The sequence below is a fragment of the Gossypium arboreum genome, chromosome 13 (genome assembly GCF_025698485.1).
Source record: "Gossypium arboreum isolate Shixiya-1 chromosome 13, ASM2569848v2, whole genome shotgun sequence".
Classification (NCBI taxonomy): domain Eukaryota; kingdom Viridiplantae; phylum Streptophyta; class Magnoliopsida; order Malvales; family Malvaceae; genus Gossypium; species Gossypium arboreum.
Window position 1 is genome coordinate 119819619 of NC_069082.1, and position 17841 is coordinate 119837459.

The 17841-nt window shown below is 31.9% G+C and overlaps 2 pseudogenes; both read left to right on the plus strand.

Moving 5' to 3' along the window:
* The first annotated feature begins 2808 nt into the window (after positions 1-2808).
* LOC108462128 (phenylacetaldehyde synthase-like) lies at positions 2809-4611 on the plus strand (annotated as a pseudogene).
* A 7822-nt stretch (positions 4612-12433) lies between these two features.
* Positions 12434-13305, plus strand: LOC108463227 (germin-like protein subfamily 1 member 7; annotated as a pseudogene).
* Positions 13306-17841: the final 4536 nt, after the last annotated feature.

The following is a 17841-nucleotide window of genomic DNA, read 5'->3' on the forward strand; positions in this document are numbered from 1 at the left end:
CTCCGGGGTGTTTATATAGGCTTTAGATTGCTTTAAAAACCTGAAAGGTGGCATTTTTCGAATAGAACTAGACTTAGGCTCAATAGGGACACGCTCGTGTGACACGCCCGTATGGGGTGGCTTAGGTCGTGTTAGAGTCTGCTAAATAGACATAGCCGTGTGGTGTGGCTTAGGTCGTGTTACAGTCTGTTAAATAGACACAGGCGTGTGGTCTACCCGTGTGAGGAAGTCCAGGCCGTGTTGATTTCCCACGTTGACCCATTTTCTCCATTTTTAGCCCGTTTCTTTCTCTTTTTACTCTCCTATGCTCACCAAAGTATAAAAAATGAAATTAAAGAATTAGGAGCATCAAATTCCACAAATCTAATGATAATTCATCCAAAAATGTGCTAAGCATGGGATAAAAATATGTATAAATTATGACTTATTAGATGATTAGGCATGACATAAATCCCACACAATCGAGCTGGGTTCATTTTTCTGCAAGTAAATTTTGAACTACATTAGTGAGCTTGTTAATTTTATCTTCTAAGGTTGGAGTACTTAGCCCATGAACTCGTCTCATGGGTTATTTAGTTGGTCAAAATTGTTGGGAATTCGCAACCATGTTGAAATTAATTCCCTTACTCTTTGAGGAGTCATGTTAAGAAGTGTCCCTTCACTGGCAGCATCAATCATCTTCATTTCTATTGGTGCATCAAGCTCACTAATGTAATTTAAAATTTACTTGCAGGAAAAACAAATCCAGCTCCGTTGTGTGGGATTTCTGCCATGCCTGATCATCCAACAGATTCATATCCAATTTTACATGAGGATACAATAGCACAAGTAGATGTCATGGAGAACTTCCTAGGGCCACCCCAAAGGCACTATAATCCACATTCAAATACTTACAATGCTGGATTGAGAGATCACTCAAATCTCAACTATGGATCGAATCGTCGGTTTAATTAAGAGATATCACCCAAAGTTTGATTGCTGTTGAGACCACCAAATGTAAATTTTCTATGCTCTAACCAAATTAAACAATAGTATAGAGAAGTAGGATCGATCCTATAGGGACTGGGATTCCTAATATCATTTTAACGTGACCAAATTCCTAAGTCATTGCAGTTGCCGTGTCCACAACTTATAACATGTTAAACTGAAAAAATAAATAAAATGGGTGTTTTGTTGATAAAGGTTAAAAATATAAAAATAAATGGAACAAAATAATAATTGAATTATAATTGCAAAATAAAATTAAATAATTAAAATTAAATTAGGAACTCAATATGTGGATTCTTAGCCTTAAGCTCAGAATATTCCAGACTCGAATTGATCCTTGAAAGTGGATTTTTCCTTCCAAACAATAAACTGGTTATAGTGACCAAGGATGCCTCAACCGCTAACTCTTCCTTGTGTAGTTGATTCTAGTACGACTTGCAAACCAACCCTTACTGACTATTTAATCACGTAACACGCATCCGTAATTTTAAGATCTCGCCAGCCTTGCAGTCTAGAAGATCCCAACTTGAATTAACGGCCTTAACCGCGTGGGTTATTTAAATCTGATCACTATCTCCCTTAACAAAATCCAACTGGCCTTTTTCCCACCTAGACACGCTAATTTGTTCGCGGGAACTCAAACGCAGTAGATGACCTTCTCATTTTTCCAACTGTACGTCAAACTGCTCCAACCCAACATGCACTTTTTGAGTTGAAATTGAATTAACTTTAAGGAACGATTGTGACTATCCCATAGTTAGGAGAGATAATGAACACCATGTTGTAAGGTTTTAGCGCAGGTTCATATCTTATGATTCTCGATCGGAATGATGACTGCCCTAAAGCTAAATGGAGATTAGTTGAGCATGAAATTAATCATACTCAATTGGAGTGTGAGTGGAAAGGCAATTGTACCAAAATATAAAAAGAATAAATAAATTGCAGAATGCTTGATGTAAGAATATGCAAATTGCTTTCTAAATTCAAGTATAAATTCAAGTCACAATTACAAGCCTTTATATACACCTCTCAAAGAGTTAATTTCATATGATTTACTTCTAAAATCATGCTCAACAACCAACCACAAAATTAGATTTTTTTTAAATATAGGATTTTGTCAAAGTAAAAAATCTAATAATTTTTTATCAACCCAAAAATAATCTTGCAATTTTTATTTCAGCCCCTTGTCTTGGTTTTTGTTCCAATTTAGCTTGATTTTGCTTGTTTTCGAACTTCAGCATTCCAATTGCGTCTCCGATAAAATTTAAGTTAGAAATCACAAGCTTAGTAGCATTCTATTAAAAATTGACTAAAAATAGGTACATTAAACACACCAAATTAGCTTACTATCAGAGCTCTAAGTGACGATTCGACGATTGGGACGGTGGATTAGTACCTATCGACAAGCAGAAGAACATATCTAAGTTTCAAGTTGATTTGATAGTCAATGTCAAAGATGGAAGAAGAAAACTATTTAAATTTTAGTTCGCAGATTCGTGTTGTTCAAAATTATTTCATAAAAAAAAAATTAAATTGTAGAAGAGAAAGAGAGAGGAAGAACAGTTTTCGATTATTGTAGGAAGTGCAAATGGAAAAGGCCATATAGCAGTAATTTTACTAGCCTAGTGACTTAAATAAAAAATTTTGAATGGTTTAAAGACCATTTTGTAACATTTTGAAATTAAGTAACCAATGTAAACTTCCTAATTGGGGTGGTTACATGATTAGGCTAAAAGGCCATGTGGTTCAAAAAAATAAAGATGAATGTATGTTTTGAACATGTATAAAAAAAACTCAACGTGGACGATCAAATTTGGGCTTTTTTTCGGCCAAGTTAAAAGCAATGTTTTCGACCTTTTATTTTTTTGTAGATCGGATAATTTGGGAGGGCATAAGAATGTTTTAACCCAGTTTTAAGCCATACTGCATAGTACTCTCTTTTCATCTATATATAATACTCTCTTTGGCTGCTTCCCAACAATATACCATTGAAACGAAGAAGCATTTACATATTGAAAAAAATGGGAAGTGCGTCAAGAAAAACATTCCTTCCCCTTGATCCAGGGACCTTCTCAAACCAGTCCAAAGCAGTGATTGATTTCATTGCTGATTACTACGAAAACGTTGAGAAATACCCAGTTCAAAGCACCGTTGAGCCCGGTTATTTGTCGGCCATGTTGCCTGAGTCAGCCCCTTATTGCCCTGAACCACTCGAAGACATACTCGAAGATGTCAGCAATTGCATCATCCCAGGCCTGACTCATTGGCAAAGTCCCAACTTCTTCGCCTATTTCCATGCAAATGCTAGCACTGCTGGCTTTCTTGGGGAAATGCTTTGTTCGGGTTTTAATGTTGTTGGTTTCAACTGGATTTCGTCACCGGCGGCGACTGAGCTCGAATCCATTGTCTTGGATTGGATGGGCAAAATGCTTAAGCTCCCATCTTCCTTCTTGTTCTCCGGAACCGGTGGTGGAGTCTTGCATGGCAGTACATGTGAGGCTGCTGTTTGCGTTTTGGCTGCTGCAAGGGACAAAGCCTTGAAAGAGCTTGGAGGGTGGAAAAACATAACCAAACTGGTGGTTTATGCGTCGGATCAAACGCATTTCACTTTCCAAGAGGCAGCGAAACTCGTAGGCATTCCCCCATCAAATTTTCGGTTAATTGAAACATCTTTTTCGACCGGGTTTTCGTTGTCACCTGAAAACCTTCGCTTCGCCATTGAAGACGATATCAAATCTGGTTTGGTGCCATTATTTTTATGTGCAACCATTGGGACAACACCCTCTGGAGCTGTCGATTCTATTGCAGAGTTAGGCAAAGTTGCCATGGAATTCAAGCTTTGGCTTCACATTGATGCAGCATATGCAGGAAGTGGCTGCATTTGCCCCGAGCTCCGCCATTATCTTGATGGAGTGGAGCTTGCTAACTCCATCAGCATGAATCCACATAAATGGTTTCTCACAAACATGGATTGCTGTTGTCTGTGGATCAAGGAACCGAAGTTGTTGGTGGATTCATTGTCAACTGACCCTGAAATTCTAAGAAACAACGCAAGTAAATCCAAAGCAGTGGTGGACTACAAAGATTGGCAGATAGCATTGAGTAGACGTTTCAAGGCTTTGAAGCTTTGGGTTGTGATTCGCCAACATGGTCTGGCTAACCTGATGTACCACATTCGAAGCGATATCGCCATGGCTAAACGATTCGAAGCACTTGTGGGAGAAGATGAGAGGTTTGAGATCGTAGTGCTCAGAAAGTTCGCATTGGTTTGCTTCAGGTTGAAGCCCAAGGTGGAGGAGGAGGATTTGAACCGTAAATTGGTGGAGGCCATCATGCAGTGTTGAGTGGGATTTATGTAATTCGATGTGCCATTGGAACAACTCTGACTCAGCAACACCATGTGGATGCCTTGTGGAAACTCATCCAAGACAAAGCTCAAAGTTTATTGATATGTAGTAAGATTTAGGAAAATAAAGATGTGATCTGTCTTGTTTCAACGCCACTCAAGCTGTACTTTTAATTCAACCAAATGTCGCTAGTAGGCGAATCGGCTGAAGGAAAGTTAATCCATATTCGGGATTAGCAAGTTTATTTGTATTAATGTAGTGTGTGGGTGTAAGAATATTGAGTATGGGCTTCTATACTTTGTCTACTAAAGTTTGTTACGTCTATTTTGTTATAATCTTTCGTAATTTTATCTATTCATGTAATTTGACTGAGGAAAAGAAGAAAGAAAACACTTATTTTAAAAAGATTTTATTTTTACAGTAATTTTAACTTATCTTTCTAAGTGTATATGTAAATTTTATAAATTATTTTAGAATATATGTATTAAATATTTTCTCATGTTATTTACATAAAAGTATAATTAATTAAGGAGTGAATTTAGTAATAAAGCTTTATTATTATACTGGTCTGCACTAAATCTGCTTTATACAAGTCATTTAAGTAAAGTTTCCATTAAATTTAAAGAAAAATCAAGAATTATAGCAGTTCACTCTTCAACATTTGAGATAGTTTGCACTCTTTCGTGTTGCAGATGCTAAAAACTTGATGGTAATAATTTTCTTTAATAATCTCTTCTGATTATATATGTTTTTTTGAGACAATGTTTAAAATTATTTATAATCCTTTCTTAACTAATAAATAAGAGGATAATATGCTTCAGCGCACTTAAATCACGGGACAACAATATTCATGCCAATCGAATTAAAATTTAATAGGCTAGATAGCAATAATTAAATGTGCAGCATTGAGTGTCGAATACAGTGGGTCACCATTCAACTCATTTATTCCTAAAAAAAAAAAAAAAGAAATTATAGTGTTCTATAATATTTGATTGAAATTCAGTCCGGATTATTATATTGAAAACATAGTGGTACAAACTTATGAAGCAAGCTCAAGGTTTATTTTGCTTCTTAGGTCTTGCGACTTTAGTGTTTTTATCTATAAGGAATGCTAAACAATTAATCTGATTATTCAAACTAATTTAAGAGGACAAATGCACTTTAACATGCTTAAACATATAATTTTTATATTGATAATAATATTAATACCAACTAAGCATTATAAAATATTTTTAAATGTACTGTTTAAATGTGAAATTATAAAATTTTCGCATAACTTGTAAATAATAAATGTTTTTATATAATAACTTAAGTTGTACTAACTTAGTATTATGGTAATAAACTAATAACAATAAAAAACATAAAAAGAATGATACTTTGTAATTTTGTGATTTTAATATCTAAAATATTATTTATATATTTGAATTAAATTTTAGAAACAATTTATATTAATTGCTTAAAAGTAGTTAAAATTGATATTTTATATATCATAATATGAATAAATTTAAATATCATTTAAATTATTTTTTCCATGCTGATTGAGTTTTAACTTAGTTAGCATCGACATTGTTGTCAGTACAAGAGGAGATGGGTTCGCATGCATTGAAGTGTGTTTATCCTCCTATTTAAGGGTTAGAGAGGGGCTATGAGTAGTTTTAGGCCTTATATAAAAAAAATATCTTTTTTGCATTATAATATCATATCTAAAAGTTTAAAATGTGTCACAAGTCCCTGTACTTTTCAAAATTAGAAATTTAGTGTTTGTATACTTTTATTACTTTTTTTCATGGAACTTAGTCCCTCTACTTTTAGATTTCAAAATTCAAGTCTAACTGTTAAATTTTTTTGTTAAATTCAAGTTAATTACAAAATCATTTTTAAATTACATTGCTACCAAGTGATTTTTTTATTTCAAAATGTCACAGCAATAAATTTAACAAAAAAATTAGTAGTATAAACAGTTGGACCTGAATTTTGAAATCTAAAAATAAAGGACTAAACTCCATAAATAGAAGTATATAGACTAAATTCCTAATTTCCAAAAAGTATAAAGATTTTTAGCATATTTAAATTGATCTAAAATGGACATTTCAACTTTTCATCATAATCGACAACATGAGATAGAGAGGGCCTTGACCCATTATAATGGAAATTTTCCACTTTAGACCCTTAAAGTTTATAAAATTACAAATTAATACATAATAAAATTACAATTTATCCTTAAAATGGTAAATTTTTATTTAATCTTTCTAAAACTATAAAAATATAAACTAATACAACAATGAAAATACATTTTAACTCTTATAAAATATATAACTTAATTTCAATTTCATAAAAAAATTAACTTTATCCTTATTTTAACAATATTTTTTATTGCAATATCACTACTTAAATTTTTAAGACGCTTTTTAAAATAATTTTTCAAAATCAATCATCCTTATTTGAAGTAGTGTAGCCATTTTCTGTTTCCCACTATGCTTTTAGATTTGGGTAAATTACACCACAGATCCTCAACTATTGTCAATTTCTTTTTTGCCACCCAATTATTGTTTGTTTTTAAAATTGATCATCCAACTAATTGCGAATTTTTTTGGTCAATTTCTGTTAAGTGTCTAATATGGGGTTACATAACAGTTAAAAATCTATATAATAACAAAATTAACCCTCAATTTTGATATATTTTATTGATTTAATCATAATTTTTTAAGAAAATTAACCCTCAACTCTTTATCTCTTCTGTTGCCGTAGCTCCTCTTTCCTTGAAAATCAAACTGGTTTCAAATAAAGATCCAATCTTTTTTAACACCGGGATGCTAAGAAATGCAGATTGATTTAAAAAAAAAAAGAAAAGAAAAGAAAGAAGCTAAAACAAATGCAAAATGGCGAAAATAGAAAAGAGCCCACCCAGTAGTTTTCTTATCTTAAAACTTCGAAGGGGAGAGAAACAAAAAGATCACCCAAAATGCATATGAGAATGGGTGATAGTCTGGCTTAGCAAAAAACATATACAATCTCCCAATATATATTTTCCCCTGCCATTGTTATTAAATTTTTTAATTATTATTATTATTTTTAAATTAAAGGGTGAAGGTTAATTTTTTAAATTACAACTAAATTAATGTTATATGTAAAAGCTAAAGGTTAAAATTATTATTCTATCAATTTTTTAACTACCACATCACTCTCTCATCATACACTTAATCAAAATGGACAAAGACATAGAATTAGTCTAGCGACCAATTTAAAAATCACATTCAACATATTTATTTTAAGCTCTAAATATAACTTAAAAAAAAAAAAAGATTTTCTTTGTGAAAATCCTCGATCTGGAGATGTCTCTATGGAAGACTTGATCCCTAAGAAAGTTCGTTTTAGGGAATAAGTTGGAATCGAAAGTGGAGAAGTGCTTCCAAATGTGCCTATCGAATCAAAGGCTTCATGGAAGGACAAACTGGTTGGTATTTCAAGCATTGTGGGCAATGGCTTAAAGGAGAAGGAAGATTTCGAGTTGCTAGATGGTGACTTTCAGAAATCTATTGTTAATGGTACTCCTTCTATAGAATTCTCCAAAAGGATTAATCAAATCCTTGTCGGGACATGGAAAATACCGTTGTCCTAAAACTTTTGGGATGCAACATTGGTTTTTTGTTCTTCAAAATAAAATCTATAGTTTATGGAAGTCGTCAAGGTGATGTCGTGGATCATGCTTTCGGGATTGCCAGGTTATTTTTACAAAAGGAAAATTCTGGTTGAAATAGGAGGGTTAATTGGCTAGATAGCTAAATTAGACATGAATATAGACAATAGGGTTAGAGGGCGATTCACCCGCATGGTTGTGTATGTAAATTTGGATGAACCCTTGGTATCCCAAGTCCTTATTAATGGAAAAATTCAGAGAATTGAATATAAATTTCTTTCTATAGTTTGTTTTCATTGTGGGCAGTATCTGATGAAGAAATTAAGGAAACCTTATTTGACATGGACCTCTTGAAAGCTCTAGAAAGCGATGGGTTTCAGGTGCACTTCTTCTAGAGCCAATGGGATATCGTGGGTAATGTAGTTTGTGAATGGGTTCGAGGTGTGTTTGCTGGTAATAACATTGATCCAGATTTGAACAACATTTTGATCGTTCTTATTCCAAAGAAAGACAGTCCAAAGAACTTTAGCCAGTCTCGCACTATTAGCCTTTGCTTGGTAATGTATAAATTGGTAATGAAAGTAATACCTAATAGATTTAAAACTGTGTTTCCTAACCTTATCTCGTAGGAACAAGCCGGCTTTATTGCTGGATGAAATATCTTTGATTATGTCATTGTAGCTCAGGAGGTCATTCACTACATGTGGAAAAAATGGAACTGACCAATCTATCATTTATTCAAACTAATTGTCCTACTGGGACTTTGATTCAAAATATTAGATGACATATAACACTTGGTTATTCTCATTAAGTTTGTGAATACATCTAACATTTAACTTGTAACAAAGTGAGATATCTTTTTTGAACTTCTAGTTCAAATTACTCTATAAGGATCTAGACAATGACAACTCCTTACAAGCAGTGATTTCATTAAGCAATTATTTCTCTCCCCTAATATCGAGAAAACCATCAAATCAAAATAGTAATCACAAATCATATCATAATTGAATCTCCAAAACATCCAATAATACAAGGAGTCTTGTAATTAACATATACTCTCAACTTTCTTTGAGGATTCACTCATCTTTTTACATTGTGGTGGAACAATAGGAACATATACGCACATACAAAATTCAAAGATTAGAAATATTTAGCTTTTTACTAAAAACCAATTCTAATGGGGAGTATTTATAACTTATTGACTTGATGTATATAAAACGTAAATCAACATAATCTCATAGTAAAATAGGAAGTTCAGTTCTCATAAGTAATGATTTCGATATTAATCAGATGCATTCAATCAATAATTTCTTTAAACCATTATGTGCATAAATAACAAGTTTTTACTAAAATTTTTCAAACTCAATCAATAAAAACCTGAGATATAAACTAATCAGCTTTAGCAATATGAATTGTCTTAATTGTATAATGAAATTAATTATTTAAACAAGCAACCTTGCAAACAACAGGTTGCATGCAAGTTGATAACACATATTGATTATTTTGTAGATGTATCTACTAAAATCATATAATATCAAAACCATCCACATGGTGGATGAATGAGCCCATATTCATTTAAGAAATGCAAGATATTAAATCTCAACTTTAGCTAGTGAGTTTCTCATAAGCAATTTTCATTGAGAACAAGCAACAAATGAAAATTCTTTAAACTAAAGAATCTTCTGGTTCTTTAATAAATGTCTATATGAATTCTCAATTAATTTTCACATCATATATGATCTAGGATGGTCTAACTGGTCACGCCAAGTAGTAAATATATTTGTATTAGTAAACTTCTAGTTTACTTTAACATGCATTTCAATTGTACTAATCATGTCAATATAAATTATAACAAATTGATAATTTTACTGTCACATTTACTCTTGAAAATGTCTAAATCAATGTGAAGTCTAAATCACTATTTTTCAGGTGTACAATAGGTACATAACCAATGCCTTTTCATATATAAGTTTTCTCTCTTGCAAGTTCTCATCAGTAATATTTTTCCATGTAATTTTAATTGAGAACTTATTCTGAATACTGTAGAGTTATACTCATAATTAAAAAAAAACTTGCAACTTTAGGTGCATTCAACCATAATGAGATTTAGATAGAATTACCATATTCTATTGCTCATAAGTAGATCTTTCACAGTCAAATATTTTTCTTTCAATCCCTTAATGGGGACGATAACAAAAAAAGATTACAAAAATAGTCATAATCAATTCAATTTAAAAACAAGAGTAATCAATAACTCATTCACCCTTTTTTTTTCATCCTTTCAAAATAGATATTTATAGCAATAATGATTCATATGAGATATAATCTTTTCTTCATTCACAATCTCAATATGATATCGATTATAATAAATATCTTTTAAAACTAATGCATTAACCGTCACAAATTTTTTGCTTTTCAGATATTGATATATTAGCTCTTTTGGAGCTTTCAATTAATTTTGTACTATCAAATAGTGGAACAACATTTATTTATTTCAGTACCAAATAAGATAAATATTTTCTATCTGTAATAATATAATTCATTATTACATTCTCATATCCTTCCTCAAAGAATATTAATAGAAACAAAATATTTGGGCATACACCACACATGTGACTAATAATATTTCATATCACATTTTTTTAACATAAGTTATCTTTAACCTTTGAACAATTATCTTGAGAACTCTCATTTTTGTCTTATTTATTATTGCGTTCCCACTTTTAGTGGTCAATGATTATATCTTTTATTTTCTTTTTTTTTGCATTCACTTCAGAGAATGCAACAAATCTAGTAGGACAAACTTCTAAACGTCTCCATTGATTCTCTATTTCATAATCACTATTTCAAACATGCGTGGATTTCAAATCAGAATCTATATATTCTTGTTGTCATGATTAGTCTCCAATTATAATAAACATGATATAATAAATAAATCATAGTAAAATATACCTGAAGAACTTTAACATCTTCGTCATCACACACATAAGGATTATATATATTTCTTTGGATAATGATTACCTATAGTGCTCAGGCCTTAATTGAAGACTGAAATTGTAATAGCTCTAGAAGGCAATCGACAACAACTTCAGCAGCAGATTTGTAGTGCCCATATTATAAAAAAAAAAAAAGAGAATCGTGCTGATAACGTGTTATAAAATAAAAGACATAGAATAAAGAACAAAAAGAATGGGAGAGCAAAGATAAAGCGTATTGTATTGATTAATAGAAATTTTACAATGCTTCTCTAGAGTTTATATTTATAAATACAAGAAGTATAAATGAAATAGAACTCTACTTCTAAACACTATTAGAATTTAAAGTATATCTAAACCTATCTATATCTTGATAGACATCCACTTAATAAAATATTCATAACAATTTTAATATTTTTAAAATATTAAAAATAATTAAATGTTGACATGTCATCATTTGTATGTTACGTCGATAAAGTTAACAAACATTAACTTTTACATCTATTTGGAGTGATTGACAAAAATAGAATTTCAAAGGTTAAAAGAGACGAAAAATTAAATGGATAACTAAAATGACATTTTTCATATAGTTAAAGAGCTAAAAAAATCATTATACATTTTTCTAGCGGTGATGAATATTTTTTAAAGCAAAAATTATGGTAATGATTTTTTTTATACAATGCCTTGAATTATTCATAACCTCTCATTAACCCTTACATAAAAGGATAATGCATTTCATCACACTCAAACCCATATCCTTTTGCACTCGCTAATAATATTAATGTGAACAGAACTAAAACTCAATCAACGTCGTAATGAAAGTTAATACTCTTATTCATATAAAATCTGCTAAATATAATAAAATTTAATATGTTTATGGGAATATTATATTCTCAATTAATAATGATATTTGACTCTTAGTTGTTCAAATTCATAGAATAATTTAATTTCAATCTAATTTTTATTGGTTTTTAATCATAATTGTGGCCGTGAAATTTAGTTTTAATTTTATTTAAACCCAAATTTGATGCTAATATTTATCAATATTATGAGACTTATTTAATCAAATGGGGACCTAACAATGATTTTTTTTTAACAGATATATACGATTTAACGAAATGAACGTGATTATTGTATAGCATGTGTTATATAATTTTCTTTTATTTGTATTAAATAATATTTTGTACATGAGTAATGAAGAAAATATTATAATTTTATATAAAAAATATTATATTATTAATTAACTTTAAAAATATGTCCTGATTTAAGCAAAGGAAGATGTATTATATTACGTCTTTTATGCAGGCCTGCTGATTCACCAAGTAATTAAAAATGATTCAGTTGTTTCTATATGTACTGTCATCTATGGCATAATTAAAGAAAATTAATTAAAATAAGAAAATGGCTTCAACCTATAAATGGCCATTCATTCATGCAGAGCCTCTCACGCCCAAGAAAGAAATAGAAGCTAACTCTACCATATACAAAAAATGGAAGCCCATAAGATTATAGTAGCCATTTTCATCTTGGCTCTTGCATCGTCTTTGACCTTTGCCTCTGATCCTAGCCCTCTTCAGGACTTTTGTGTAGCCATTAATGATCCCAAGGGCTCTGGTATGTCTTCTCTTCAAATACTTTCATTTTTCTTGAGCTACTTGTTTCTGTGTCTAATGTATATCCGGACATGAACAGGATATGAATCTTAACACCTTTCACACTCGTATCTATCACATCCATATATTCGACACTTATATTCAAGTTTTAGTAACATGAACTCATCTTTTTTTCTTCTTCTGGTATTGACTAACATTTATTGCTTTCATGCAGTGTTTGTCAACGGAAAATTCTGCAAAGACGCAAAGCTTGCCAAAGCAGATGACTTCTACTTTTCAGGTCTCCATATCCGCAAAAACACATCCAACACATTTGGATCAACTGTCACACCTGTTAATGTTGCACAGATGCCAGGACTTCACACATTGGGGATATCTATGGTTTGAATTGACTATGCACCTAACGGTGGCCTGAACCCACCTCACACTCACCCTCGAGCCTCAGAGATTCTAGTTGTTCTGGGAGGCACACTCCATGTCTGTTTCGTTACATCGAATCCAGATAATCATTTGATTTCTAAAGTCCTATATCCCGGAGATGTCTTTGTTTTTCTCTCATTCACTTTCAGTAAAACATAGGGAACACCTATGCTGTCGCCTTTGCTGGTCTTAGCAGTGAAAACCCAGGGGTGATCACTATCGCAAATGCAGTATTTGGCTCAAACCCTTCCATTAATGCTGATATTCTTGCCAAGGCTTTTAATTTGGACAGGAAAATGGTGAAGAATCTTCAATCCGAATTCTGATGGGATAACAATAGGAGAAATGTTGAATGATGTTTGAAGTTGTCATTTGTTATTTATAGTAACATTAAATTTTATTTTATTTAATTTTCTGAATATAAAATAAAAGATGTTCTTTGTGGGCCTCTTCTTATGTAAAGCATATTATAAATTAAAAATGTTTTTAATTTAAATCCATAAAATAATTTTAGATTTTACCCGAAAATATTAGATTAAACATGAAAACATCCTTTTATTAATTGTTAAAATTTAAATATTATTCAAAATTTGTAATATACAAATTTAAATATTAGTTAAAATTGTAATAACTAAATTTGGAAAAGATAAATTATATTTGTGTATATATAAATATTCCGAATCTATAATATCTCAATTGTCATCCGTCTAAAACTACATTTATGTATGTAGCTAAGGATGATGTAGATACAACCTGCTGAATCAATCGTAAATTTATATATAAGATAATTCAAATTAATTTGGACAGAATAATATCAAACAAGATTGTGTATTTATTTTTTATTAGTTTAGCTCCTTATTTTCATTTTGTAATCTTTATTATCCAACTAATCAATGACGTACGTGTTGCCACATACCAACAACATACTTTAAAAATTTTTAAAATATGAGAAATTAAAAGAAAATCATTGAAAAACCAAAAAATCTTAAGAATTAGAAAATTATAAAAACTTAAAATTTTCATAATAAATTTTTGAAAATTATAAAAAAATATTTTAAAAATTATAAGTATCCTAAACTTAAAAATTTTAAAATTTTCGTTTTATTCTTTTACATATTTTCATTTTCGTAGAATATTGTTTTATACTGTAGACAAACTAATCCTTTGACATGAAAGATACCTTGTGTTCTTTTGCTTCAGCAGATTATATTTATATCTCAAATAATTTACCCAAGTTAGGTCATTTGGGACCTTCCATCTGGCCAAATTCAAAGTGGCAGTTAACCTGAGCCACTTGATATATATATATATATATATATATATTGGTTGAATTACGTACAAGAAAAAATGTTTATTATTATTATTATAATAAATGAGGTATGAGTCTTGAAGTAAAAAAATAATTAGGGGCAATTTAATAAAAAAAGCCCTTTTATTTCGTTATTTATCGAAATGGCCCGACTTTTTTATTATTTACCAAAATGACTATTTTCTCCAAAAGCGCATCTACGTCAGCGCGAAGTCAGGGGACGTGTTAGCAAAACGCTTCTCTGGGGGAGCGTTTTGTCCACGTCAGCACAAAAAGCTACCGACGCTTCCTTGTGGTAACCGTGCTAACTTGGACAAAATGCTCCCCAAGTGAAACGTTTTGCCCCCTTTTCTTTAGGGTTAGGGTTTTTTATTGTTTTAGGGTTAGGGTTTAGTGGTTTATGGTTTTTAAAGTTTAGGGTTTTAGTATTTTTTAAGAGAAAAATTAATTTAATTAGAGTTGAGGGTTAATTAATTAAATTAACTATGAAATTAAAAAAATCAATTAAATTAGAGTTTAGGGTTTTTAGGGTTAGGGTTTTTGATTGTTTTGGGATTAGGGTTTAGTGGTTTTAGGCTTTTAAGGTTTAGGGTTTTAGTGTTTTTAAGGAAAAAATTAATTTAATTAGAGTTGAGGATTAATTAATTAAATTAACTATGAAATTTAAAAAAATAAATTAAATTAGGGTTTAGGGTTTTTTAGGGTTTATTAATTAAATTAACTATTAATTAATTATGGAAAAAAGCTCCCATGTGGACGCTCTTTTGCTACAGTAGTATCTGAAAAAATAATTTTGAGAAGATGTTTCTGAACAAATAGTGTCAAATACGCTTCAAGAAGAATGCACTGTTAGTAAAATTACGAAAAAAAGCTCCCACGTAGACGCTGTTTTGCTACAGTAGTATCTAAAAAAATAATTTTGAGAAGATGTTTATGAACAAATAGTGTCAAAAACGCTTCAAGAAGGATGTATTGTCAGCAAAATTACGGAAAAAAGCTCTCACGTGGACACTCTTTTGCTACAGTAGCATCTGAAAAAGCCTTAGACTATAAATGAGCCAAATTTCATTCTCAGGTTGCATAAGTTATAGCAAGAGAAATTGAGGCTAAAATAAAATAGAAACTGAATATAAGTGAACGTATTAGTGCTGTTATTTACTATGATGGCGAGGTCTGTGACACCGAAAATGGTGTTTTTTTCTCAGAGAGCACAGCGCGACTGGTTTTTAACCAGAACATAGATTTGACAGAACTTCGTAAAAGAATTAGGCGTAAAATCTTCAGAACGACGCCAATGAAAGTTTTGCCTATTAAGTATCGATAAGTTTTGTCTATTAAGTATCGATTTTGTACTTTGGTTAATCCCGTGAGATATGACTCATTCGACATCAAAGGTCCTCGTAGCTTGGAGGCAATGGTGCAGACTCATCTTGCTAGTGGATCACCCTATCTTGAGTTTTATGTCCATTTTTCATTGCCAAATGATGCATTTGTGACTTCAACATCTAATGTTGTTCGAGAGGAATACACGACCCCTGCTCGACACTCTATTAGTGGGTGAAAAAATACGGAAGCGCTCGTGTTTGGTAGAAGTATGGAATACACAACCCCTACACGACACTCCGTTGGTGGATGGGACATGCACCTCGGTGGGTCGATGTTTAATAAACCATAAATTATACATATTTTTACACCATGTTTAATGCATTTTATGGATGATTTCTCATTAGAATTGGTGAATTCGATGCTTCTAATGCTTTAATTTCATGTTTTATACTCAGGAGAGCATAGGAGAGCAAAAGGGACGAGAAACGGGCCAAAAACGAAGAAAATGGGTCAAAGTACGAAATCAACACGGCCTGGACCTCCTCACACGGGCAAACCACATGGCCGTATCAATCTAGCAGAATTGGAGCACGACTCACACGGGCACAGCATACGCCCGTGCCATTCTAATAGGCTCGAACACGGCCTGAAGTAATCGCACACGGGCTTGTCACACTGGCGTGTCCCTGTCGAGCCCAAGTTAAATCCAATTCGGAAAAGGCCACTTTTGAGGGCTTCTAGGCATTCCAAAGCCTATAAATACACCCTAGAAGATGAGAAAAAAGGAGACGGAGAATAGGAGGTAAGGAATTACTCCAAGGAAGCCGATTGATCCATCTCAGAAGTCAGATTCATCATCAAAACTGAAGATCTCTCCTCAATTCCCCTTCAGGAGTTTTGGGTTTTATTTATGTTTTGTATTCTTTATTCTTCTAAGATGTACTTTTATTTTATTATGAACTAAACCCTTAAATACCTAAGGGGATTGAAAAATAAGAAGAATCTTGTTATTATTTTCTGAATCGTATGATAAATATTTAACTTGTTCTTAATTATGTGTTCTTAATTCTTGTTTTGATATCACAGGATACTGATTCAAGACACGCTCTTATTTAGAGGAGGAATAGACCCTGTCTAAGAGTACATTTGTCATAATTAAGCGGAGTTGATTGCGCGCCTAGAAATAGGGTGACAAGATTTTATCGAATTAGGGTGAAACCTAATAAGGGGATCCATAGATCGAGTTAATGCAACCCTAGAGTGTTAATTAGAGAAAAGTCTCGGTTATTCAATTTAGGGATTAGACGTTATTAGTCTTGAATAGGGATAATAACATAACTTAGGGATCTCTATGGAACAAGTTGAATGAATAAATCATCCGGTTCAGAGCCAGAATAACATGTAAAGTCTAAGTGGATTTGTCCTTAGGTATTGTTTCAAGTCAATCGATTTTCCCAAAAGCAATTCCCCAATTCTTTTCTCTGTGCGTTCTTAGTTTAATTAGTTAGTTAATTAAAACAAACCCTTTTATTCTTAGGCTAGATAATAAAAAGATAGTTATTACTAGTACTTTTGGTTCCCTTGGGTACGATATCCCGATCTTGCCATTACTATACTATTGTTCGATAGGTGCGCTTGCCTTTTCGTCGTGATAATAGTTAGTCTAGGTTTGATCTTCATAAATATTTATTACTTGTTACGAATCACGCAATCAAGTTTTTAGCGCCATTGCCGGGGAACTGAAATATTAGGAACGCTTAATTTTTGTTACTTTAGCCATTTATTTTTCTTGCAATTTCATTTAATTTTATTATTATTATTTACTAATTTACTTATTCTTTCTCTTGGTAGGTTTTATAGTTTATGACTAGAAGAAACCCGTCAAGACCATTACTTTTTGACAAAGAAATCGATCGCACAGTTCGTAAAAATCAAAGAGAAATAAGGCGTAGCCTAGATACACAGAGAATGAGCAAGAAGACAATACTCAACCTTCAACCGACGAGATGGTTGAAAACCAAGGCAATCAGCTACCTCCTGTAATTGCAGCTGATCAAAATCCTGCTCCACGTACTATGTATGACTATGCTAAACCCTCTTTAATAGGAACTGAATCAAGTATAGTTAGACCTGCTATTGCTGTGAATAATTTCGAACTGAAACCTAACACAATTTAGATAATACAACAGTTTGTCCAGTTTGATGGTTTGCAGGATGAGGATCCCAA